Source organism: Falco cherrug, chromosome 6 (genome assembly GCF_023634085.1).
Source record: "Falco cherrug isolate bFalChe1 chromosome 6, bFalChe1.pri, whole genome shotgun sequence".
NCBI lineage: Eukaryota > Metazoa > Chordata > Aves > Falconiformes > Falconidae > Falco > Falco cherrug.
The window spans coordinates 9,722,414-9,747,908 of record NC_073702.1 but is presented as its reverse complement, the minus strand read 5'-3'; the positions used below and the strand labels follow the sequence as shown (position 1 = coordinate 9,747,908).

Sequence of the window (25,495 nt, the reverse complement as noted above, 5' to 3'; positions counted from 1 at the left end):
ATCTTTTATTTCACTGTCAGGGGCCAGGAACTCATCCTACATCATACCTTGTTTGTTGCTGAGTTTCTGGTGTAGGCAGGAACCAATAGTGATTGATGATGAATCACACCAGCTCTTGAATTTCTTATGCAGTAAAATTAGTCTCCTGGGTTTTGCATGTACAGACTCAGTCTGTGATCTCACAGCTGTGACCTGTGATGAAGAACAACACAATGAATCATAAAGGACCTTGTCATAGACAGGGAGGGGGAATTACCTCTTGTTACCCTCTTCACTCTCTTCATAAGGAACAGAAGGACAGTCAAATTGGGGAGCATTACCCACTACTCTAATACCCAGAAGGCTCAGACAGCAAAAGAAAGGTGTTCTGTCCTAGACACAGGTCCTATAATTCTTCTGATTTCAGCGGGGGTGGGGGTTAGGGCTGGAGAGTGATGTTTTTGTTTTCTGATCTATCCTTTTGTTCAGTGAATGCTTGTGTCCCCCTTTGGTGTTCCTTGACTCCGCTGGAAGATGTTTACCTCATCAGTAGTTTGCTACATCTGCTGGGCAGACTTTTAACATTAGACAGAGAATGTAAATACAGGCTCCAGTGGAAAGGGAAAGGAATAAAATTGGGGAGTCACTGCTACCTGCTTTTTTCTAGCATCTCAGTCCTACTTATCTTTCTTCTGTGTAGGTGGTGATCTGCATTCTCCTTGGGAAGCAGAACCTCTTCACAATCACACTTTCCTCACAAATCTTGATCCCTTACACACCTCTCGTGTTTGTGCCATGTTTTGATCTATATGAAACTGCAGCTTTTGAGGGACAATATTTTCTCAGTATGAATAGGTAAATAAGAAAGGTCTATCTTCATTATCAAAATAAAGCAATTAAACCATTCCTTCCTCCAGGTATTATCACTACATCAGTCCAGCTTTTCTATACTGGAATTTCTGCATTTTGTAGTTTGGTTTCTGCTAACAAAAAGTCTTTACTTTTAAAATCTGCTTTACTTTTCTTTTTTGTAGCAGCATGCATTAAGGTCTCATTTCTAACATTATTTCATAATTAAAATATATAGGAGAACCTCCTCCCTACTTCCTACCTCCACTGAGTATAAAAATAAAAAGAAAGGTTTTCTCGTGAGTATTCTGACTCTTTTAATTACCCTCTTGACTTTGATTTAGGGGTGGGTTTTTTTTGTTGCTCAAAGTAACTTTGCTTGCCATCAATTAGAGATAGCGTGTTGTACAACAAAGTGTTCCAAACACTGGGGGAGACATCAGGAAAGTAGTTTCCATGGTGTTTAGTCAGACTAACTGTATAACTGTTGCTTTGTGAGGAAAATAAGACAAGGGTACTCAAGAGCAGCAAAACAGAGGACACTTGACGGTCTGAGTTTCAAACTGCCTGTTCAGCCATACTGGCCAGACCTTCCAGCCAGCCTGCTGATGTGTTGTGCTACAGAATGGATAGGGTATTTTACCAAGGTGAATTTGTTCAAGATTCTCAGTCTGAAGGCTAGGTTATTATATGATTCTCTTTTCTTTTTACTTTGACAGTTATGAAGAATAAAAGATGCTGAAAGCATGATTTATGAAGGGGTAGATCTACAGAACTCACTCCTTCAAAGCCCAACTTTCTTCTCTTAGCTCATTGTTTGCATGAAAGAGGATTTCACTGTTCCCTGAAAAAAACTTCTCTGAACTTCTTTGGTATTGCTCCAAAGCTGCACAGAGTCACCCAGAAGTTGGAGGCTGGGTACTGCCCATCGTGGAGCTGCAGCTCAGGGAGTCACAGCTGAAGCTAGTGAAATATGTTGCAACTCCTTAAAGCTAGAAATACTATTTCTTGCTTCTGCTACTCAGGGGAAGAGGGGAAGAGGGGAATCTCTCTGCATGGTAATCTGCATGTGGGACAGGTTCACTTATAAAGCTATAGAAGATATGAAGAGCTTGGTTTTTATTTGGATGAACTTGCAACCTGGACATCAAACTGTACTCACACAGGGCAACCTTGTGTTTAGGAGTTCTCGCAAGACAACCTGGCACTTCATTCAGAAATTGTCAGCTGTCTCCCTCTTGAAAAAATATCTCCCAAAGAGAACAGTTGTGTTGCTCCTGCTGCGATCACAAGAAAAATCTGATCGATCCTGAGGCCTTCCCCACATTTCCATGGAGCCATATAATGCTTGAGATCACTGATTCCACCTGGGAGCTTCAGAAGCCCATGGCTCACCCTTGTCCCCACATCCCTTGTTGTTGTGGCTCAGAGAAAGGGAAATGCCACATGCGCTGCACCCGTGGGGCGGCTGATCCAAGGGACAGGGAATGGATAGCTCATCCTGTTCCAACCTGTGCTCCAATGGGAATAAAAGAGCACCTTTTTATCAGCTTGCAGCAAATGGCTGCTTATGGGCACGCTTGCCACTGCCCAGTTCACCACCCTGCCAAGGCAGAGCACCTCCAGCAGCGCTGCAGAAGTGTTATACAGCCCTGGCCCACTGGGCTCTTCCCCATGTACCTGTGCTTTTAGCTATTGCATTACGCTGGATGTATCAGTCCCCGTCAACTCCACCTCTTATACAGTCCTGCATTTCACTGTCAAGCTAGGAAAAAACTCTTTAATGCGTTAAGCCAACTTCTACCCACAAATGCTCCATTAATTCCATCAAATCTATTTCAGTCTCATTTCTGTCATCAGTTCTGCCACATTTTGTTCCAGCTCAAACCAATAAGCTAAATTATTAAGGCTCGGAGCCTTACTCAGATAATATGGGCACTTTCTGAGCAGCACAGGGCAAAGGTTAGCAGCAGAACACAGCAGTGGAAAATGAAGCACAGAAGAGATGTAACATACAGATGTCACTAGTTTTCTAGCCAGCTCTAGTATTAATGCATTTACTTTATTTTCCATGTCATTTACACTATCCTTTTCCCAGTTGATTTTGTACTCTGAATCTGAGGACTCAGGCTGGGGAGGAGAACTACTTTTCTGGAAAAGGGGAGGCTGTTTTAACTATTTGAGAATTAAAGTAGAAATAGTGGAAATGAGAAGGAAGGCTGGGTAATTTTGTCTGGGAAAAGGAATGTGTTTCATTTGATCTTCCTTACACTATAAAATGAGTCTAAAATGAACAAGATTTCTGTGAGCAGCTTTAGTTGTTTAGAATGATCCCAAAGCTCTTCACAAGTGCAGCTGAGTTTGGTTTTAGGGGAAGGTTCATTTTCCACTGAATAATTATATGATGCTTGGGTCAGAAAATAAAGACTACACCCTGGATTTGTTCCTCCTAAATTGAGAAGTTAGGTGTCAAGATATAATAGGATAGCAACCAAAGAGGTCTTTCAGCCATTGCTGTGCCTTTCCAGCTCCCGACATCCAGGGTAGGGACCCTAACCCACCTATCTTCCCCAAGATCTCTTGCATTTGATTGATTCCCTCTCATGTGAGGAATGTGATCATCTGTACAAGAAGACCTCACCTCATCCTCACCTTTGGGCTAGTGGGGGGGGAAGAAGCAAGAAGGGGCTGAGCGAAATGAACACTGAAGGTTGACTTTTTAATGGGCAAGTCTGAGGATAAACTAAACTGGAGTGCGTTGGAAGGTATCAGCAGGTTTTAGCGAGAGGGATTAGAGACGAAGTCAGCCCTGTATGTTTCTTCAAGAGTTTGTCAGCTAGTCGCGCTCTCTATGGGATGCTGGCAGAGAAATGGCCTAGGGGCAGGAAATAGTGTGTAGGCCTGTACTGGGAGGTTCATGTGGGACAAAGATCTAGCCAAAATATACAGGATCAGCTCTGTGTAAAGTTGCACGGTGCAACCTTTCATGACTGTGGGTCCCTGCTGTGATAGTTCTGCATGGTCTAAGATTTGTTTCTCCACCTCCAGGGAATTTCCCAAATAGGCAGCTACTTCACAAGCAAGTCCTAATGGGGACTCATCGTATTTTACACTTAATGCTGCTTTTGTGTGGTGCTTACTACTATATGGACAATGATTAAGTGTTCTTCTGAAGGAAAAGTGCCGCCTTCTGTATCAAAAAAAATCCAATTTCCTTATGAATCTGGATTTAATATTTATAGATCCTCACATTGTTTTCCTTGTTTAAAAAGCATATTCCTCCTCCTCCTCCAAAATCTGTGTCAGAAGCATGAAGGAGAGAAGCACACTTATTTGTAAGATTAAATACCTTTTGTCTTCCTCACCACCAGTCTTCACTTGGATCAGACAAGGTAGGTTAGGAGGTCTCTGTAAAGCACAAAGTTCCAGTTCTCAGCTCGGTACAGGCTTCTGCGTTTCTTCCTAATCTTCCTTACTACTCCCATCTGCACCCTTAGAAAGACTATATTTTGAGACAGGCTAATCTGAGGACAGTATTCCTAGCACAGCAGATACATCCTGATTTATAAATGGGCTTATGATCTTCATATTCTTCACACCAACCTTTTGTAGCCTAATACTTACTTCCTGATTTTCATCTCTGTTGAGCAGTGATCCTTCGAGAGATGTGATTAGTAATTTAGGAGTGCATCCAGACTTATTGTAGCATTGAATTTCATATTGCCAGCTCACTACACTGCCTATTTCCCCACATTAGTCCTTCTGGGTTTGCCTGGGTTTGCTTGACTTACATAATTTTGCTATCTTGCTGTTTATCAGCCTCCCCAGAACACGGCTACACATATATAACTGTGAAAACCTTATGAATATATTTACTGAACCTCAGCAGTCACCTTTTTTTGACTCAGCCAGTTTCTAGTCCATGGCAACAAACTGCCTCTCACCTTGTTCCCGCTGAACAGTCTTTATCTGTTCGACGCGAGGGATTTTGTCAAAGGCAGTTTCAAAATCTAAATAAATAATGTCAAATAATTTTCCTTCTCTTATAAAATATTGTCCTGGAATTTTCAAAGACTACTTTGAAATAGGTAAGAAGATATGATGTCCCTTCTAGCATATTCACCCTCACTGAGTCTATGGTTATGAGGCTTTAGAGGACATATAATTATGTTTATAATTATCTCCATAACCAATTCACAAAGTAAAAATTCAAGAGATTAGAATTATTCTAAGAAAAATATATATTTCTCAGACCTTAACACTGTATTTGATAAGAGTAAATACTTTTGAAAATCTAATGCTTTTGATTTATTTCTCAATAGAAAAAACAGTAGGCACTGTGGAATCTTACCACATTCAGAAGATAAGCTTCCCCTCTGCAAGTCATTTGTGCGGTCATTAGAAGGGAGGCCACCTGGTGTTATGCTGATCTTTTAGAACAAGATATCCATATGGGAGATCTCAGTACTTCTGATGTGTTCAGTTACAGCAGTCTTGTTTGGCAGAAAAAATACTTCTGATATTTAGGTGAAATCTTCTTTGTGACCCCTCCGTTGTTACATGGGCCTCTCATTTCTCTTCATTTCTCAGAGAACGTATTAAAGCACACTGGCATATATAAAACACCCTATAAAACAATGACTCTTGATGCTTTAGTGCTGATTTGGCATTTTAAGTACTTAGACTTATTTATTAATTTAAACAAAATTTTGTTAATGAGTATAAGCCTTCAGTTTGAACAGTCTTAAAGACTAATAGAATGGCTTGTCAGACTAAATAAAAATCAAATTGTTAAGTAGCAAATTAAAACATTAACCACACTTTTCCTTCAGTTTACCTTTAAAATTCTGTGTCATTTTCACAAGGGGCAACAATTGTCCATATTCCTTGTTTAACTGGTCAAAACATGTCACCCCAGTATGCTGATCTCTACAGGTCTCTGCTGTGTTCCTGTCCAATTACCATTTTCCCCCATTTTGAATTGCCAGACCATCCTATTACAAAAAGCTCTACTCCAACTCATTCTAAGCAATGAATAATCTTCTGCACATCATTTCACTTCCTTTCAAATGGGATAAGCATTCCTAAGATTTGGAAAGGTCCTGGAGGCCCCAGACTGAAGCACAGCCTTTGAGAGGGCGATTCAACCCATCTTGACATAAGCATGAAAACAGATAATGCACATTGCCTTTGAGAAGCACCTACCTCTCCCCGTTTACTGTTGAAAGTAAATAATTCTACACTGCTCAGTGCAGTGCTACATACAGATACCTGAGCTTAGTGTACAAGCAGAGGCACTGTGGCCACTCCACCATCATGAATTAGTCTTTCTAAAAAAGCACCAATGTGGCTGATCACAGGATCTGAACAAGCACCTCTGCTTGACAGTGGTATTCAGAAGTGCCTGGTGATCTTTCTGTGGCAATACACTGCACTGAGTAGATGTGCCATAAAGGCACAGGCAAATGTCAGATGCAGATGGCAAGTCCAGGCCCAGAAGCAGCCAGGAATGGGGATGTGTTTTGGTTTTGACGTCACCCACAGAAACATCAGGGTCTTGCATAAAACCTAGGATGATATACTAATACTGGAAATCCTAAAGGGAACCTTCTGTGTTTAAAATTATTAAAATGGAATCAAAGAGAGAATATAATTTCTCTAGTAATTCAAGAATTTTGCAGTTTTAACCGATTATACAGATTTCCCTCTTTTATGAATTAAATTCTTTCCATCTGAATGTGTAGATTTTCTCTGTATGTATAGAAAGGCAGCTTAAATCGACTTTCATTTTTCATTCTAACAGAGTACTGCTCTGAATAAATATTTCATTTATTCAGAAGACTTCCTGAAGAAAAACAGATTTTCATGATGGAAGGCCACTAGAAGAAAATCCAGTGAAGAACATGACTTTTAGTAAGTTAAGACTGCTACTTGTTTATTAATGTTGTCATCATGGATGTCTTGACAAGATTAGGTGCAACAAAAGTGGAAGCTTCTCTAATCTATCCCCATATGCCATTTTACTCAATTACAACATGCTTGCCTTTTTTTCTCTCTAGAGCATAGGTTAGCTGTTTGCTCAAGCCAATACTGGATGTAGTCTAAACCTGCTTTTAACCAGATGGCTGTACAGATAGCTCTTTTCCAATTTTTTTTCCAATATTTTCTTCTTGGATCTCTTATCTATATTTATCTTGAGATTTTAGCACCATATGTCCATTTTATATACCTTTTAATTACTTGGACTTGCTACACAACATTTTCTTTTTGAATGACTCCACAAAACAGTGAAATAACAGCATTGTTACAATTCATGGTTGTTTTCAGACTAATGTCTTTTTTCACAATCTATTTAAAAATAATTCTGGTACCTTATCCAACTAATGCTGCTTCCTCTGAGATGTTCCAGAGATATTCTCAGACAAAACAAAAGGTTTGTCCATTCATTGAGCAAGATGTTAATGAAGACAGAGTTCTGCATCTATCACATTCCTGCTTTTAGATATGCAAATCTCATCATCAGATGGCAAATTTAAGTCAGCTTGTTTCTATATAGCAATACCATCATTTTCCTTTATAATGGAAATCTGTGTGAATGAACACTTGATTTTGCAAGTAATTTTGGTGACTGCACAAATATGTTCCCAATTTGGGACTGTATTTTCCACTCAGATGTTTAAATTTACTTATGTAAATAATGTCATGGAAACAGTCTGCTTTCTTTTTTGTAAATTTAAACATACTGCATGTACAACATCTCACTAGGGATGTCTATACATAATGGTATTGGTTCTAGTCTGTGTACTGAACAAGAGTTACCGATACAATAGCATGAAAATATTTTTCATATGTGTAACCAATTTCTTCAGCAAAAATCACAGCTTTTATTGTAACTAGCTATTTGTAGTTAAGTGGCCTGAACTGGACCTAGATGAAATTGATGCAATACATCTTCCTGGATGTCACATGTGGTGAGTCTTTATTTCAGGGAGACCTCTCAGTCTTTGAGTCTTTTGTTCAGTGCCTCCTTCCATGAGCACCATCATTACTCTCATCACCTCCAAGCTGCCAGTATGATCATCAGTATACATCTACATTATTTTTCTCAGTTCAGGCAATTTTCTCTGTGGTATTTTGAATGAAATTGAATTTTTTTTCTCCTTTGGAGGTGACAGCTCTTAAACTTTCTCCTTAATTTGTTGCTATAAAAATGGTACCCACTGAAAAGTCAAAATTTATCATGCTGATGTAAAAACTGTTAAATATGTCGAACACAGCTTAAATAAAGTCTTTAAAATTCCAAAAGACTCTATCAGAAAAGCTTCTTAGAGAAAAAAACCCTCACACAGAGGAAAAACTAATTAATTTTGGCAACGGATTCACGAACAGGAAACAACATTCCTCTCATATACTCAAATAAATTATACTTTTCTACTCACTACATTGGAAAGCTGTCATCTTGCCAAATAATATAGCTCTGAGGGCCAAATGCCAAATACCAGATTCTAAAACTAAATAAATACAGATTGTGGCACATGTGCTGGACAGTTTGTTCCCAGATTGCCGGTAATGTGATGTGCCTTTCAGCAGAGAGTAGTGGGCTTAGGTGGTGGTGCCTCCACAGGGTTGGGAGATGGTCACCAGCCCCAGAGGATGAGAGTGGGTGAGTCATGGCAAGAAGGCAGGAGCTGTAGCTCATGAAGATAGTACTGAAAGGAGCAGGGACCTGACTCACCCATAACTCAACCCCCACAGTGGCAGAAAGAAACTTTTTAGGGATCAGAGGGAGCTGGCTGCAAATCAAAACTTACTGTGATCACAGTAACCAAGCAGAGAAACAAGAACTTGCCTGTAAGTATATGATGGGTGAAGGAGATTTTTTCATATACGTTATTTCTGCTCTGCCTTACTAGTCACTCTTAAGTTTTCTCTCTTTAAAATGTTTATTGTTTTTGTTTATATTTTAATAAAATCTGGCTTTGAGTTGAAAGAGCTTTTTGGTCTTCGGGTTTACATCCTAAAGCAAAGGTCAAGACACGCATCTCAGAGCTTTACCTGCCTCTCCTCTCACACTGTTGAACACACATCCTTTGCTTAACAGCATGCAGCACTTGAATTTATCAGAATTGGATGCAAATGAATACTTACTTCTTGTGCAAATACCAGGGTTTCAAAATTTGCGTTGTGTCAGACACAAGAAATATTGACACTTTTTTTACATGGCAGTAAAATTTCACAGCATCCCATTCTTTTGTTTTGTTTTGTCATTCTAAGCTAAACGACACTTCTGGACATTTCCAGATACTGGGTTTGGGTTCCCTGTGAGCATAACTGAAGCCTTTAATGTCAGCTTCCTCCAATTTACTCTGGGTTTTGAGCTGCTGCACTGACTCCTGAAGAGCTGGTCTTTGTGCCTCCATTCTATTTTAACTCAACTGATGAAACTTAGCCAACTCTGCTGTGTAACCCGGCCCCAGACTAAATATTTCATCTCCCAGTGGTAAGCTGAATTTTATTTTACCTCTGAATTTTAACCTCTGCTTTTGGGTTTGGACATTGTCATTTGTTTGTGTTTTAATTTTGAAAAATTCCCAGTCAGCTGTACACATAATTTATAAAAATACTGGGTTTAATTTAAGCAAGAAGTTCATAAGGAAGAAAACCCTCAAGTTATTTAGTAGTCCTGTATTTTTTTATCCTGGCACTATGGGGCACTATGGTTGGGACTGATTTATATCTTCTTGCATGGGCTGCTTTCCCAATTTGAACTTATTCTTAGATCATCCAGAAACTCGGGAAAAATCTCCAAACATCCTAAGTAAGTCGTTTTGACTTGCAAAAATGCCTTCCCCCCCCCCCCCCCCCTGTTTCACTGTAATAGTATTGTCTTTGTAAAGTACTAAGTTATGAACATGGGTCTGCTCTTAGGTATGTAATGGTGACCTTAGATTTCAGTACTACTATTATTTTGAGTACCTTCCTGTAGCTAGAGACGTACTTCAATTCCTGGAAAACCCACTGTTTTTAAATTCTGAGTCCCTGTTTTGCTGTTGGTGCTCTCTCCTTATCTGCCCTTTCACAGCATTTCCTTTCTCTCCCTCTAGCTTTGCACAATTGCTTCTGCTTACCACAAATACTACTCTGGAGAGCTGGGCAGGGTCATCTAAAGAGGTTCCTTGGTATTGTGGGAAAAGCACAAATATTCTCGGGCCATCACAATTTGTTACATGCTTATTTATTTGCAGCTTGAGATCCTAATTCTTTAGTCTGAATTGATTCAAAGCGAGTTAAAGGTCATAATCATTTTGGCCGGGCAGTTCAGATGATTTATAAGTCCTGTTTCTCCAGTTTTAACCAGGGTCAAATACTTAAGAGAGCCTTTAAGTCTAAGACGTTAACAGCTTCCTCATCTAAGCACAAGGGAATATTTTTGGTATCCATTCTTTTTATTTAAAAAAAATAAATTTGAATTTATAATGAAGAATATACAGGAAATTATTAGATTAAGTATTTTTCTGTTTATTTTCTTTCTGCCTTTCTTCTTTTAAAAATTGAATATTAAAATTGTGCAATTGTATGTCTTTCCCACTAGGACTTGTTTTACTTCTATATTATTTTTCTTTTGTATCCATAATCACAGTGAAATTCTATTCTGTCCAAACATATTTTCTAGCTGATAATTTCATGACTATTACACTAATCTTTTATTACATGTGTTTACTGTTTTGTTCAAACACTAATAGTTTCTATAAGTCTACATGCCTTGCATGTTACTGTTTACTTCTGATTAAAAGGTAAACGAGACCATCCCAAAGAAGATCCTGTTTTCTCATTCACACACATATATAACTCTGTGTGTGTGTACACACAGACATACATATATATATATATAAAAAAAAATATATATATATATCTCCATCCTAAGTCTAAAGCAGAGGATTTCATAACTGTTCCATGGCCATGAGTGAATATTCTGAAGCTATTAAATAATGCATTTTTACACTGATATTATGTCAAGTAGTCCTAGTTTTTGTGACATTTTCCATTCTAAGTGTCTAGAACTCTAAAACCACTGTATATAATTACATAATTATTTGTGTATAAAATGTTGTGAACACTATGTTGCCCACAACTCTGTTTAAACCTGGGGAAATGCAGACAAATAATAAAAAAATCTTTTGCTGTAACCCTTTGTTTCAATGTGTTGATAATTTGACTATAATTTTTATGTTATCTTTTATTTTCACAATATCAATTTATACTAAACTCTAATTTATTGTATATCAAACTATTTTCTTGGAACCTCTGTTACCAAGATCTCTGACTGAAATAATGTATTTTTAATATTTTTTATAGAAAAGAAATTGCATCTTTCAGAATGTGAAGCTCTGAAAACTATCCCGATGCATAAAGTGCCTTTCAGTGGACAGGTGCTTCAATTCAAGTAATTTCTGTCTGTAGTGTGACAGGCTTGCAGTAACGGGATTCCTTGTCTGGTCTAATTTGAAACCCCAGAGTTAACCATGAAAACCACAGGAAACAAGACTTAATTTGACTATGTGACCTTGCACCTTGATCTAGATCAGTTGTGTTATGGTTTCTGAAACCCCAATCAGTTTATTTAACAGCCACCCTGTAATAAGCACCTAGTAAACAATACCTCTGCCTCAGTCTACCTATTTTTATTTTGAAGGCAAGAGTTGTGAAGATATGGAATGGAAACTAAAAAAACAGTAAAGCAAATACACAACTAGATGGGAAATAGCAAACACGCTGTCACACAAGCCAGATGGCTTATCCTGTTTTGATAGCAACTCATACATCTAATTTAAATGCAGAATAACTACCTACAGAGTTACGCTATGTATTGCTAGTTGAGAATTGTTTTCACAGTTTTACAAAGAAAGCTCCTTCGTATTTCTTATTCCACAGGAATAGATGTGTTCTCTTGTAAACAAGGTGTTTTCTGTTCTTTTTCTAATCTAATGCTAAGAATCTTAATATATTTAATCCTCACTTGATTTATTCATCTGCCTGATTGGTTAAACTGTGATCACACATGTAGGTGTCTTTGGGATGTGCTTTCTCTTGGTGTTTTATGAACTTGCAATCCTCTGTGCTGGATACTTATCAGAAGTAGTCATCTTAGTTAGGACTGTATTCAATTATAGGGCTGTTGTGTTTTACCTTCCCTATTTGTGTAAGGTGATTTCATCCAGAATGTTATTTGGCTTGTCCATTATCATGCAAAATAGTATTTCCAAATAACTTTCTTATTTTCTTATCTATAATTTGCTTTCTTGTGGCCCTTTCTGACAGCTTCAAAATTTCCTGATTTGAATTCCCATGGACTGACTCTCCCTTCAGCATAAGAACAGGACAACTTGGACAATATATCTAAGTATTTTGAAGCTGCTGGGATTGCTGATACTAGCTTTCTTTCCCCAAAGCTCAGCTTTACCTCCCCGTCTTGCCATCACTTCAGCAATCTTCTTTCCTTTGGACATCTTGCAGAGCAAGCATCCTGTGAGTAATATGGGGCTTTGTGTTCCTCTAATGCTGCTCCTCTTATCCTATTTCTTATCCTATTTCTCCACCCTGGAAGACTTCCAATAGTACAGCTCTGCCTCTAGCATGGCAGTTGTCATGATACTTAAAGAGTAGAGAGGTTACATTTTAGCTCTTTATACTTGTAAACGAGGCTATCTTTGCTGCACTTCTTTGTAGATTTTTTTAAATACAAGGAAACTTTTGCAGGCTCTGGAAGTCGTTATACAAAGGGGTAGACTCCACGGGCTTCTGCAGTACAAGCAGGTTGCCTGTATGCCAATGAAAGGTGAGATATGGGGACACAAAAATGCTAATTGCCAGGCATAAATCTCTGTACTTCAAGAGCTATAATCTTGCAAGTTCTTGAACTCCCAGACCTTCTGATAGCTGCAAATAAAGGTTTTGACACTACTTTTAACATCCAACCCTGAGAAGGGGTAATTCTCAGGAGCACAAAGGAAAATGCACATATATGGGTGCTGTAACTGAAATATAAGGGTATGAGCATTTTTGCAGCTGTCTTCAATGATAATCTAAACTGATGCAATGAAATGTATGCACAGATGAATCGTTAAACCAGTCCCTGGCACATTTTGAACTGAGTGAACTAGTAGCCTCCTGAGCAGCTCCACAGCACAGGCTGGCCCATGCCAACCAGCAGTTTGGAAGTGGCCGCTCTGTTTTGGAGGCTGAGAAAAATGAACAGAACAGGCACAGCCAGTCAAAGCTGGTTGGCCTGGGGATTAGTGAGTGGACCTTGGGACTGGTGCCTTTACTTGTATAGACATAACCATCTTGTCTGCGGAGTGCTTGGGTATGCCTTGCAGAACTGCAGCTGGACTAAATCCCCGGGGAGGGGTGGGGGAGTGGGGTCTGACAACCCCAATAGATGCAGTTTAGCTTTTTCACGGTAGAAGCACCTGAAATGGGCACGAGAGGGCAGTGCCTGAGAGCCAGGCTTTTTGCAGTTATAGTCCATATACAGTTAACAAGTAGGATCTGCATGAAGGGGCAGGGAGTGGACTTCATAGAGAGTCCCAGTATTTGGGCAATGAGCACTAGGAACCTCAGGGACAAATCACCACAGAGAGTTCAGAAAACATCTGTAGTACTACACAGAGAGGGAGCTTTTGGGTTAACTGCTGGCTGGTAGTAGGACTAGCACTGTAATTTTTCTTGCTTCATAAGATTTTTACTCTGTTTAAAAGGAAAAAACCCACCCTTTATGGACCACAGTAAACAGAGATTCAACCAGATTCCCCTGTAAACAGTGACAAGGAGACAGCAAAGATAGCCAAGAAGGTGTGTCATACTGGCTAACTATACAAACCAAAATGGGAAGCACTATAATTTCAGGCATTATACCTTCTACATGGCTATTTCACCTCTGTTACCCTTTGCACCTAGGTAGAACAGGATTTGCTTTCAGTTTAGCACTACAGACCTTATGACCATGATCACCCATTTTCCTTAATTTCTTTTCCTTCTTTGTTCTTGGAAATATGTGCAAAGTACTGCTTATCAGTCAGGATCTTAGGTGATAGAACAAGAGGAAATGGCCTCAGGTTATGCTAGGGGAGGGTCAGGTTGGTATTAAAAACTTCTTCCCCAGAAGTGTTGTCAAGCATTGGAACAGGCTGCCCAGGAATGTGGCTGAGTCACCATCCCTGGAGGTATTTAAAAGACGTGTAGATGTTGCACCTGGGGACATGGTTTAGTGGTGGACTTGGCAGTGCCGGGTTAATGGTTGGACCCAATAATCTTAAAGGTCTTTTCCAACGATTCTATGATTCTTTCCTCTGCAGCAGTAAGAAGCACAATGAAACTACAACCATCAGTGGAAGAAAGCTGTGTGCTGTCCAGGAAAGATAAGATTAAATTGGTGGGGTTGAGAATTACCATGTTAGTAACGAACAGTGAAATAAAGGTTAGATTGATGAAAACAAAAAGGATTTTGGTCAGTTGTGTATGGGAAGGATTGCAAAAGAGATTTCACTGGGGCCACCGTTGATGTACTGCCACAGATCCTATAGACAGGTGAATAGAGATCGCTGTATGTAGCAAATTCTTATTACTGGGATTGCAATTTTTCAGGTATATGCTGGAGGACATGTATAAATAATAATGAAAAGGCTCAGTTGTTACACAGCCACATGTACAGGTATAATAAGCATAATGGAATAACAACCATAACTGGGATATAGGCTCCTGCACCGTGATGGGTTGAGCTGATGGTTGAGTTAGTAAAAATTGGACAACATTCAGTAGTGCAAAATGCAAGGCCAAGGATTAAGCAGTAGTTTCTAGAGTTTCTTCAGTAAATTACCTCACCTGTTGGAACAATAAACCAAGAAAAAAATATTGATAGCTGGTAGCTATCCTGTGACAGACTGATGTGATACAGCCATATAAAAAGAAAACATATCCTCAAGGACAGGGAAGTACTAAAGAGTACTCCAGCAAGAGTTTACCTGGAGTGTAATTTACATCTGGTTACACAAGTGAATTAAACGTGCTGAAAATCAGAGAAAGACTCCAAGATAATTAGGGTAAAGAAAGGTTATGAAACGATCAGAGGGCTGGAGCACCTCTTCTATGAGGACAGGCTGAGAGAGTTGGGGTTGTTCAGCCTGGAGAAGAGGAGGCTCTGCGGAGACCTTAGTACAGTCTCCCAGTACTTAAAGGGGGTTTATGAGAAAGATGGAGATTTTTTACCAGGGCCAGTAGTGACAGAACAAGGAGTAACTGTTTTAAACTAAAGGAGGGTAGGTTTACGTTAGATATAAGGAAGAAGTTCCTTATGATGAGGGTGGTGAGACACTGGAACAGGTTACTCAGAGAAGTTGTGGATGCCCCATCCCTGGGAGTGCTCAAAGCCAGGTTGGATGGGGCTTGGAGCAACCTGATGTAGTGAAGGACGTCCCTGCCCATGGCAGGGGAGTTGGACTACATGACCTTTAATGGTTACTTCCAACCCAAACCACTCTGTGATTCTGTCTTCTGAGAGGAACTCGACTTTCACAGTCCAACAAAATGTTGCGTGTCTATAATATTGCATGTTATTACACCAGATAAAAGCTATTTGAACTAATAGCCACTGCTGGCACCAGAACAAATGGATATAAACTGGCCATTAATAAATTTATCCTGAAAAGAAGGTTTCTAAGCATCAAAGCAACACCATTTTTGAACAGCTTTTCTAATTCCAGCACAATATATAATGTGGTTAAACAGCATGATCGCAACCTGGATTAAATGATGTGACCAAAATAGCAGAATTCTGATGCTTTCCTGTGGCTTGAGGGAAACATTATACAAAGTTTTGGGCAATAGAGGTATAGATCCGATATCTATAGATAAAATTTCTGAATTCACTGCACACTGGAAAACACATTTGCTGTTGCTGATTTTTTCTTGCCTCAATGCTTAGTTTCTGTGCCTGTTGTTTGTGAACAAGATTTTGTGAACTTGACTATACATTGTTTTGCTGCTGTTTAGATATTTACATCTCGGTCATTAAATATACATTAATCCTTTTAACAATATAAATAAAATATTTTATTATTTCAGTAATTTGATCTTTGCATTATATTGTTAATCTTTCAGTCATATTGTTACATTTCAGTTTGGCGTGCTGATGTGTAATGTCCATTCCCCTCTCTTCTTAGGGTTTTATTGGTTGCTATAGTTACTGGCCATTGCTCCTCTCATGCCATTTATGTAGGCTAAATTCTTAGTGCCCCTACATCTGTTATGACATACCTCTTGTTGTTTCTGTTTTGTGGGATGGTAAGGTACCCAATTTGTTATGAGGAAGACTTCCAAAGAGGTAAGTATCGCTTGTCTGCTTATTTGCATGACAGTCTGGACTCACAGGGCTGAATCCCTCCCTGCACTGCCTCATCTTTTAAATCCACATCAACAATAATCCAGCAAGGTCTTGTACATGCCGTAACAGTCTATCTTGATATTTATTATTAATCTATTAAAACATTTGGCTCTTTTCACACACAGTTGGGATACCAATTAAAAGTCCAGAAAAACTATACAAAGTTTCTCATGTAATTAGACATTTCAGGGCATGCTATTAAGCCATCTGTTCGCCTGATTGACTGAGTATGACTGAGAAATGAGATGTTTCCTTTTGTACTTGGGGTTCCATCTGCCTTGATTCTATATTTGATTAAAGCAGTGTGGGGGCTGAATTTATTTATAATGGTCTTAATTTGTGTAGTCGGTTAAGTATGGTTTATTGGGTAGGATGTTGAACTATTTAGCATTTGAGATGCCCTTTTTTGTTTCAGTGCAAGTAACTCTCTTGAATTTTTTTGTAAGAGAATCTTCATTGCTTTTTCTTGTTTATACTCCCTCATCACCTGTTTTTTTTTTCCTTTTCTACCAGTAATCCAATTTTGCCGTGGAGTAAATTGTTACAAATAGAAAGGAATCATTGACATTTAATGTATTTTGAATGTGGCTAGTAAAGCCAGGCAGATCTGAGCAGTACAGCAAAACATATGCTGTAAAGTTATGAGAATTGGCTTACTGTCTCCTCTGTAACATCTGTGCGGTCCCACTGAAGGCAACTTAGAATATGTCAGAATGCCACACAACGTGGAGATACCCAAATTAATGTTTAATTTAAGTATTTCTGCTATTCTGCTAGCCGTGATGTGTCAAAACCATTAGGAGGAGAGTTCATTCCCTTTGTATCGGTGCAGCTTGTGGGCTACACTTTTCCCCCTAAGTGCCTCTAAATCCTGACAGAGAATTGACATGCAGCAATACTTTTGTTTAACATTTCTGATTGATTCAGCTAGATTTTTGCACTAGCACAATACATATTTAAAACCTAAATCTGTCTCTAAATTTGTGCAAAAAAGATCGTAAGCTCTGCATATAGCAAAGTATCCACAAATCTGTGCCAAGCCAAGCCATCTGGTCATTCGGCTTTGGTTACAGCACTGTGTTTTGTAACATCTACTGTGCTTTGACGTTTCATCCACTTTAGGTACAGCAGCAGGTACAGTTATAGCAATATTCAAACAACACATTCATTCATTCAGTCAAATGCAATATTCTATGAAGATTTAAACCTGAAATATGAGTTCATAATACACTGTTGCTGCACACTTAGCACTGGTAATGTCATTGCTCTAGCATCACCCTTAGGCATGTAATCCCTGGAACCTGCCCAGGCTGGATGCCTTCCTGTTGATTTTAGGAATGGCTATCAAAATCCATAAGTAGATTTTAAAAAGTATTTTAAGATAACTGTAGGCACTTAGGGTAGGATCATCTCAGCAAAATTTAGACAAAGTTAGTTATCAAGGAGTGAATTAGTTACCTTTGGCTCCCTTTAGTGTCAATGGAGAATAACAGGAATTTCCAACTTGCAATTATTTTCCCTGACTTAGTGAAGGTGTATAATTAGGTAACTCATTTGGAATTAGATGAATCACCTAGGAGTCCATATCTCTCATCGCTATGAAGAGCTCAACCTTGACTTCTCTAACTTCTAGCACCCTGAAGTTAACTTCATACCTTGCTCAATGTGTGTTTCCCTGGCCTGCAATGTGACAAACTCCTCATTTTACATGTACTAGTAGCTGAACCTAGAGATGTCCTTCCTCTTTCCTGAGGAGAAAAGGCATGTGTTTTTCTACAAAGAAAATATAAGTGCAGCCACTATGACTGTGATGCTACAGCTCTTCATGATGCACACCACAGTGAACATAGGTAATACAGCCATCTGGAATTTGTTACCTACTGAGAAGGAGATGTGCATACATTTGGGCATAACTGGAAAAATAATTTAACTTACCATTGGGCATAATTGGAAAGAAAATTTAACTTCCTTTTTAAAGCATTATCCCTGGAATAAAGAGTATTTATGTATTTATGTATTTACTTATTTTAAGTGACTGAAGTTGCTTAAGGAACACAACAAAAGCTATTAAAACTGACAGATGTTTTACTCTGGTGAAATGTGAAACTGTCAATTTTAACCCAAATAACATAGAGCTACATTGAGCGTGTCAGAACTTTTTGTTACAATACTTTTGCAGACTGAAACATTTATATTTTTTCCCTTCAGGAAGTACTTTGTTTCAAAATTGTAATTGTTCTACAATCAGAATACTGGAAATAGGAACTCTGATGGATTTTTTTTTTTCTTTCCCCCTAGAATAGTTCTTTCACAAAGTATCTGAAAGCATCAAGATTTGGGGAGACATTTAATCATCCAAGAACTGGAATTTTCATCCTCATAGGAGCTCTATTTAAAGGGTCATCTTGCAAAGGTGTTTTCAACTCGGGAATGGTCATGTTGGCTGTCTGCTCCCTTGATGATAATAAAGTACATCAGTTCTCAGAGTTTTCATAAAGTGGAGGATGGTATATCACTGCAGATTATGTCATTACTAGATAGTAAAAATACTGGGATTATAGATGGTTTTATATAATTTCCTATGCTTTAAGACCTGGATCTTCCAGGTGTTACAGTAGTGCCTGTCCTGTCTCTAAATTTAATAATCATCAGGATTCCTTAGCCTGTTGCTTATCATTTTTCCTCCATTTTCTTGCTTCATAAGAATGCACATTGTGTTACAGAAGAACTGAAAAAGAGATGTGCACATGAAAGTCAAAGTTTGAAAAATGGCTACGCTACAAGCAGGATGGAGAAAGGTGAATTTTATGGCCCTCTTGGCTTTTCTAGGCCCTGGCAAAATATCTGGGCTACCCAGCCTCCACCCCAGTCTTGTTTATAAATACCTACAAGGAACAGGTTTTCCTATAATTGAGATTGAGCCACCAGAGATTTAGTAAAATCTGGTATTCAGTGGTGAGTGTCATTTTCCATTTCAATACTTTGCCTAGAGTCACAACGGTTCCTTTGTCTCTCAGCATCTAAATGAAGGTCAGGTTTTTATCGTATGCAAAAATTCCTTAGTGATACCTGCTGGTTTGTGTGCTGCAGAGGAGGTTACAGGAGATCACTACAGCTTGATCTGGCTGCAAGAACCTGTGAAAAGTTTAATGCTGTTTTCAGTGACTATCCTGTCCATGGGATTGCTCCTCCTGCCCCTTCCCGAGAAGAGGGAACTGCATATAATGTCCTTTGTCCCCACTCTGGCACACTCCCGAAGCCCTGTGTCCCACACACCTCGGCCTGTGGAGCTGTGAACAGCCTGGGTGACGGGTGCCTGTTGCAGTTTCCCGCAGGGATGGGTCTGGGCTGAAGCAGCAGTAGCCACAAATGGGGTGCTCCTGCTTTGGGGAGTAGTTGTCCAAAAGACACTTGGGGAGCTTCTGCATTAGTGGGGTTAGTAGTGTTTGGTTTCGTGGGGGTTTTAAATCTTGTTTTACAGGAGGCAGGAATGAGAATGGATATGTGAAAGCTCTCCTCTTAAGCACAATATTTTAGACTCTGTGTTCGAGCTGTATTTTAATCAAATACAGAAAGGGTTTGTCGTACAGACTGAATGTAAGGGATATTTTAACAGGCAGAAAGAAGGATGAGGGAGAGTTTAGCAAACTAATATAGGCCTGGAAAATAAGATTTGATGACCTTTTAATCACTGGCTTTCTCAGTATGTAGAGGAAGGTCATTTATTTTCCCAGTGCTTCAGTTTCATTCTGTACTGTGGGGATAATAACACTACCTGAAATAAGCCTCATAGGGAGAAATGTTAAATACTGACACTTGCTTAAAGGTTTTGATCAAAGAATCACACTAGCTATTTACTTTGGGCATGTAAATGCTATGTGTAGATACAGAATTTCAAAGTAAAATAGGTCATCAAATCATGACAAGGTAAGGAACTCCTCTCGGGCTCTGACCAGAGGGTACCAGAGGACCTGTGGTATTTTATGAAACATCTGTTCCGTGCGCTAAAAGAACACTGGACATTAAAAAGCCTTTGACAATCTTCAGATGAAAAGACGAGTTATCACCTTTAAATCTGACATTATGGATAATTACATTTTCCTCCCTTAATCTCCCTGTTGTCCCAATTAGGGATGCTATTTCTCACTCCCTCTCCCAAAGTGTGGCGCAATGCCACTATGCATTATTGAACAGCTGCTTTACTTGACCCCAGAGGTGACTGCTTCTTGGCAGTGGATGAAACAAGCCACAGATTCCTTGACTACATCACAGAGATATTGTGACTAGCTTAATTAGGTAATGCTCAAGAAGTATTGTGAGATACTTGGATTAAAAGCATTATGCAAGGCCAAATTAATTATGAGTAATAATACAATCTTGATCTAAAGATTAATTTGAATAAGGGATAAAATAATAACAGAATCTCTGAGTCATGTACAGAGTGCTTTGCTTCTCCATATAAAATATCTCCCACATCATTTAAAATGTTTCGGTGGAGCAGAGCAGGGCAGTGCTGCTCAGAAGTGACAGGAATAGACACTTGCCAGATGTGACTCATCGCTGAACTCCAGCACTCATTTCCTCATTCACGTTTCAAGCACAAGACACCCTGTTCTCTATGACAGAGTTGCCTACAGATGCCTTAATGGGACATGAAATGATGAACCCGCCAGACAAGGGGTGGTGGGTGGTGGGTATTTGGCTTTGTTTTTAAAGTTTCGGGGATTATCTTCATTCCCTGTGCAGATCTGTGGTGACATGGCACAACCATTCTTGTCCCTGGGTGAAATCCTGGCATTTCTGAAATCAAGGAAACATCCCCTTTGACTTCAGCGTCATCAGGATTTCCACCACGTACGTGTTCCAGTGCTGTATTCTTTCAGGTAAGGAAACATGGAAATGCTGGAAATGATGTGATTTTATGTAGCCATGTAGTCAATTTCCCTACATTGAAAAATGTAAAATGAAAATGAAAAATCAGACCGAACTGAACTGACTGATGGTTAAATTTGTCTTAACAGCTGAGTAGCCATCACTGCAGCTTTTTGCTTGGTAAGATTTATACGTTTTGCGGATATCTAGAAAGTCTGGTATCAGATCTATTTTAATGAAATTTGAACACATGGAGATTGGTTTTCTAAGTCTAAACTTTTTATATTGTTGGGGTAGATTCTTTTGATTAAATACACATATCTACAGTATATTTAAGACATCTGCTCTAGGATGAACTGGGTTGCTCCCTAGGTCTGCGCTGACTCTTAAGAGGAGTCTACAGTAACTAACTACATTTAGCCACATCAATTTTATAATTTTATACTTACTTTTTAGTAAATGCTTTAGGATTTTAATGAAAAAAGGCTGCAATATTGAATTATTTAATGTTACTGAGCTAGTTACTACAGAAATGTGAGCACAGAATTATATTTTAACTTTAGAAGCAGTGTATCTCTGCAAACTTCTCACTTTGATTACTACCTAATGAAATATTTGAACTGAATAGCCATTTTCTTTTCAGGTATTGGACAAATATCTCTTAACAACTACTCTTCACACGAACTCCACTTACAAGGCCAGATTTCCATATGCAGACTTCCTTGTTATGTAAAACCTGAGCTGACTGACTAAAGCCGAGCATATAAATGCCATCCTGAATATTTATTTCTAGGCCTTTTTTTTTTTTTTTTTTTGTTTACTTCTGTGTTTCAATATAATGAGATACATGGGTTTGTGTATTGGGAATTATAATTACTCGTGTCCATAGAGCAGCTCAACGGAGAGTATAATTATTGCTCAAATATTGGCTTAAGGCAAGAATTAGACTAGAAAGTCTGACATGGTCATGACTCTTACATTTTAATTTGTTCACCTCCTGGTAGCACCTAACAAGATCACCTATGCCTGTCCTAATATCTCAATACACAGAGATTAAACTTCTTCTCCTATACCCCTTTTTGTGAGGAAGATAGTCATACCCGAGAAAGAAGTTCACCTTCCTCACAAACGCACAGAGCTGTCTGAATTGCCACCTGGTGCAGTACGGGGATGGCACACAGGGCAGCAGAAATGTCTCAGGCCACAAAGACATGACAGACAGTGCTGGGTGGACAGGGATGGAGGGCATTCTCATTTTGGGGAGAATTCCAGCAATGTTTTGGGACAAGCTATGTATCTGCCACAGCTGGGGAGATCTATTCAGGCTGGAGGTGACATATCCATTGCTCATGAGCTACACGTAGATTAAGGATCAGTTGGATGTGGCCGCTGAGGACTTCTTCAAGACAGGGGCTACAGCAGGGATGGCCAGAGAGCCTGCACCACATGCCCTCTGTAGGCACTGTGCATGCCCATCTATTCCCAGATGCAGCTTGGTCCAGAATTCAAAAGCACTTTTAGCACAGGAAGACACTGGACTGCCCCTTACTCACCTGTGGAAGAGGAGCAGAGAAAGGCTGCTGCCCAGCACAGGTACCTGCTCCTTTGCTAATACAACTGTGCACCACTGACACTTCTGGTTTCTTGTATTTTCTGTCTGTTGCACAGTTTAATTTCCTGAGAACTCTCATGCTTCAGTACCACAAAAGTCTCCAGGCTTTAACACAGCATACCTGGTAAGGTGTTATGGTTTGTGCTATATGTTGGACTAAACCAAAAAAATCAAGCCCTATCAAGCAATAAAAACCTAAAACATCTCTTCTTTGCCTATTATCACTGAATTCTGGGCCTCCAAGTCACTGAAAAATATGTGGTACTCAGGCTTTCCTGGGCTGGATTACTCTGAGTTTGCATGAAGATTTTCCTCCACAGCAGAGGCATGACCATCTCCTCAGAGATACATTGCAGGGCATGTATGCAGAAGCTTGTTCGGGGAACTACAGACCTAGCTACAATGCTAGAGTTGGCCAAAATTTCTCCATAAGGCCTTGGTAAAGTACATGAGCCTACACAGAGACGCCCATCCCGCTCTCCATGCTACAACTGGGTGAATAGAGGAGCTGCTTACAAAACAATAATAATTTTCCAGAAATTTATCTCCGTTACAGAAATGCTGGAAGTGGTTAAGAGGTGACTGAGTGAACCAGTTGTAAACATCATTCGTTCTGTTTTAAATGTCTCTTAGTAATAAATGTTCACAAACAAGCACAAATTAAGTTCATTCTGCATATTTTAAATTCATTGTACCTGTTTTATTTATGTCTTATGTCTCACTATATGATTTTAAGTGGTTTTATAAAATTGCTTTAAAAGAGATGATTCTGTAGAATTTGTATACACTTGATATATATCTTTGCAATGATTTGGTTTTGTGCATCCTTTCATTTACAGAATAAAGACTGCTTAAACTTTTATTAAGACAACTCAAGTAATTTCCTTCTAACAAAGTGAATGAAAAACACATCATTAAAAGAAGATTTAAAGATGAGAAAAAATCTTTTTCATGACAGCACAACTCTTGAATAATAATTTCAGCTCTGACAGTAACCTCTTAGTTATTTAATGAAATCTTACTAAGCAGCATTTTATCCCGTATGTGTCAAGATGTTTTGGTGAAAGAACTTTGGTCCCAACATGTGCTTTGGGGGCAAGAGGCACTGGAAAACGTTTTTTGAAAAGAATATAAGTAAATACAAAAAATTAAAAAATTTCAAATAATAAAAAAGCAGGGCATTTCAAACAATTTTTTCAGTTGTCTTTGAAGGTAGCTTCGGTGGTAATAACAGCAGTTCTTCACTCTCTGTCAAGCCATGCATGTGTGCAGGCAAAAGTGCGTCACTGTCCTTTCCTTCACCACCCGCTTGTTATGACCATTTGTGCTGATATACAACCCGTCTCCTCAGCTCTCTCCCCAGCATCTCTAGCTGTGACCCAGCTGCATCTCTTCACCCGCCTGCCATGTTCACCCCAAGCCCTTCTTTGCCATCACACCAGCCCCACGCTCGGCCAGCAAGCTGGAGTCCAGCGGTGCACAGTGGAAGTGCACACCCCCCCATACCCTAACACCTTGGCACAGGACTGGTGTCAGGACAGCTTGGGATGCCCATGGCTGCCATGGTGCATGGCAGTGAGCCATCCTCTGGGATGATGCCCCTTCCGTGCAAATGCTCAGGTCAGCATCTTTGCAGCTGCTGCTCTGAGGTACCACTGCCCTGTCAGCCATTCCCCTACCCCAGCAGGGCAAGGCCTCCAGTAATGCACTGGGCCACTGAGGCTGCAATTCCTCTCACCTAAGCCCAGCTTTCTAAAGGTTAGAGATCTGGATACCGGTCTGTTCCCTTTCCAGCTAATAGAAGGAGACAGGAACAGCTGCTGTCAGAGCCAAAGCTCCAGGTGGACCTCACTCCTCTCCAAAGGTGTCTGTCCTCCACCTACAAGGACATCACTTGGCTAACACTAACTGCATGTGGCATTGCCAGGTCTTGAGAGATCACAGAGACAGAGCCTGACCTTAATGTGCAACATAATGATTTTAGCATTAACAGAACTATTCTCAGCAAGCAAGGTGCTCTACATAAGATCTGCACGTGGTCCTCCCAGCATCTGGTCCTATTATTTCAAATTTCTTTTTCAGATTATAAAATACCAGAGCAATACAAACAAAAAGTGTTCCCAATGATGAAGAAATGTTGTTAGAAGCTAATAAAGTAACTTTCTAAACCATTTTATACCAGCTTGCCAATAGCCCAAGCCCAGACTGAGCTAACTCAAAAGGACTATAAATACTGAATTCTGAAAATTAACAAAATAAATAAAACCACACTAACATTAGCCAAACAAAATTAAAGGTGGAACCAAGAAAAGTAGAAGCAGATTGTTCGCATTTCTCAAAGATTATGGCTGGAAATATATTATGCCTATAAGTACAAAGGGGAAATTGAAATTGGTAGTATTTGTAGATCAGCACATTTAAAGTAATATTACGTAAGTAATTTCATTGAGTATTGATCTACTTAAAAGCCATATAGCATAGAAGAACAGTGCTCTTGTTACATGAAGTGCTTCATAATAAATAAGCAAACTACTGAGTAAATCCATCTCATTCATAACCTGCACAGAAGACGACAAAGATAATAATTGGGAAAAAACCATCAGCTAAATCTATCAGTGTTCATTATAAAGTTCTTCCTTAGTGCCAAATTAATCTTTCTCAAACTTTTTTCTCATGCCACTACACTTTGATTCTTCATGTTAAAAATGTATCTGAATAGAAGGGCGAAGACACATCTTTCATTT

The 25,495-nt window shown here is 39.3% G+C and overlaps 1 long non-coding RNA gene across 1 annotated transcript in view; it reads left to right on the top strand.

The window, feature by feature from the left end:
* LOC106630860 (uncharacterized) overlaps positions 1-23,605 on the top strand; it is a 39,495-nt gene extending 15,890 nt beyond the window's left edge. The window contains exons 3-7 of the long non-coding RNA XR_008732963.1: positions 6,632-6,741; positions 9,103-9,328; positions 12,148-12,354; positions 21,014-21,150; positions 21,783-23,605. This is a non-coding gene — a long non-coding RNA (uncharacterized LOC106630860). The remainder of the gene's footprint in view (positions 1-6,631; positions 6,742-9,102; positions 9,329-12,147; positions 12,355-21,013; positions 21,151-21,782) is intronic.
* The last annotated feature ends 1,890 nt before the right edge of the window (positions 23,606-25,495 follow it).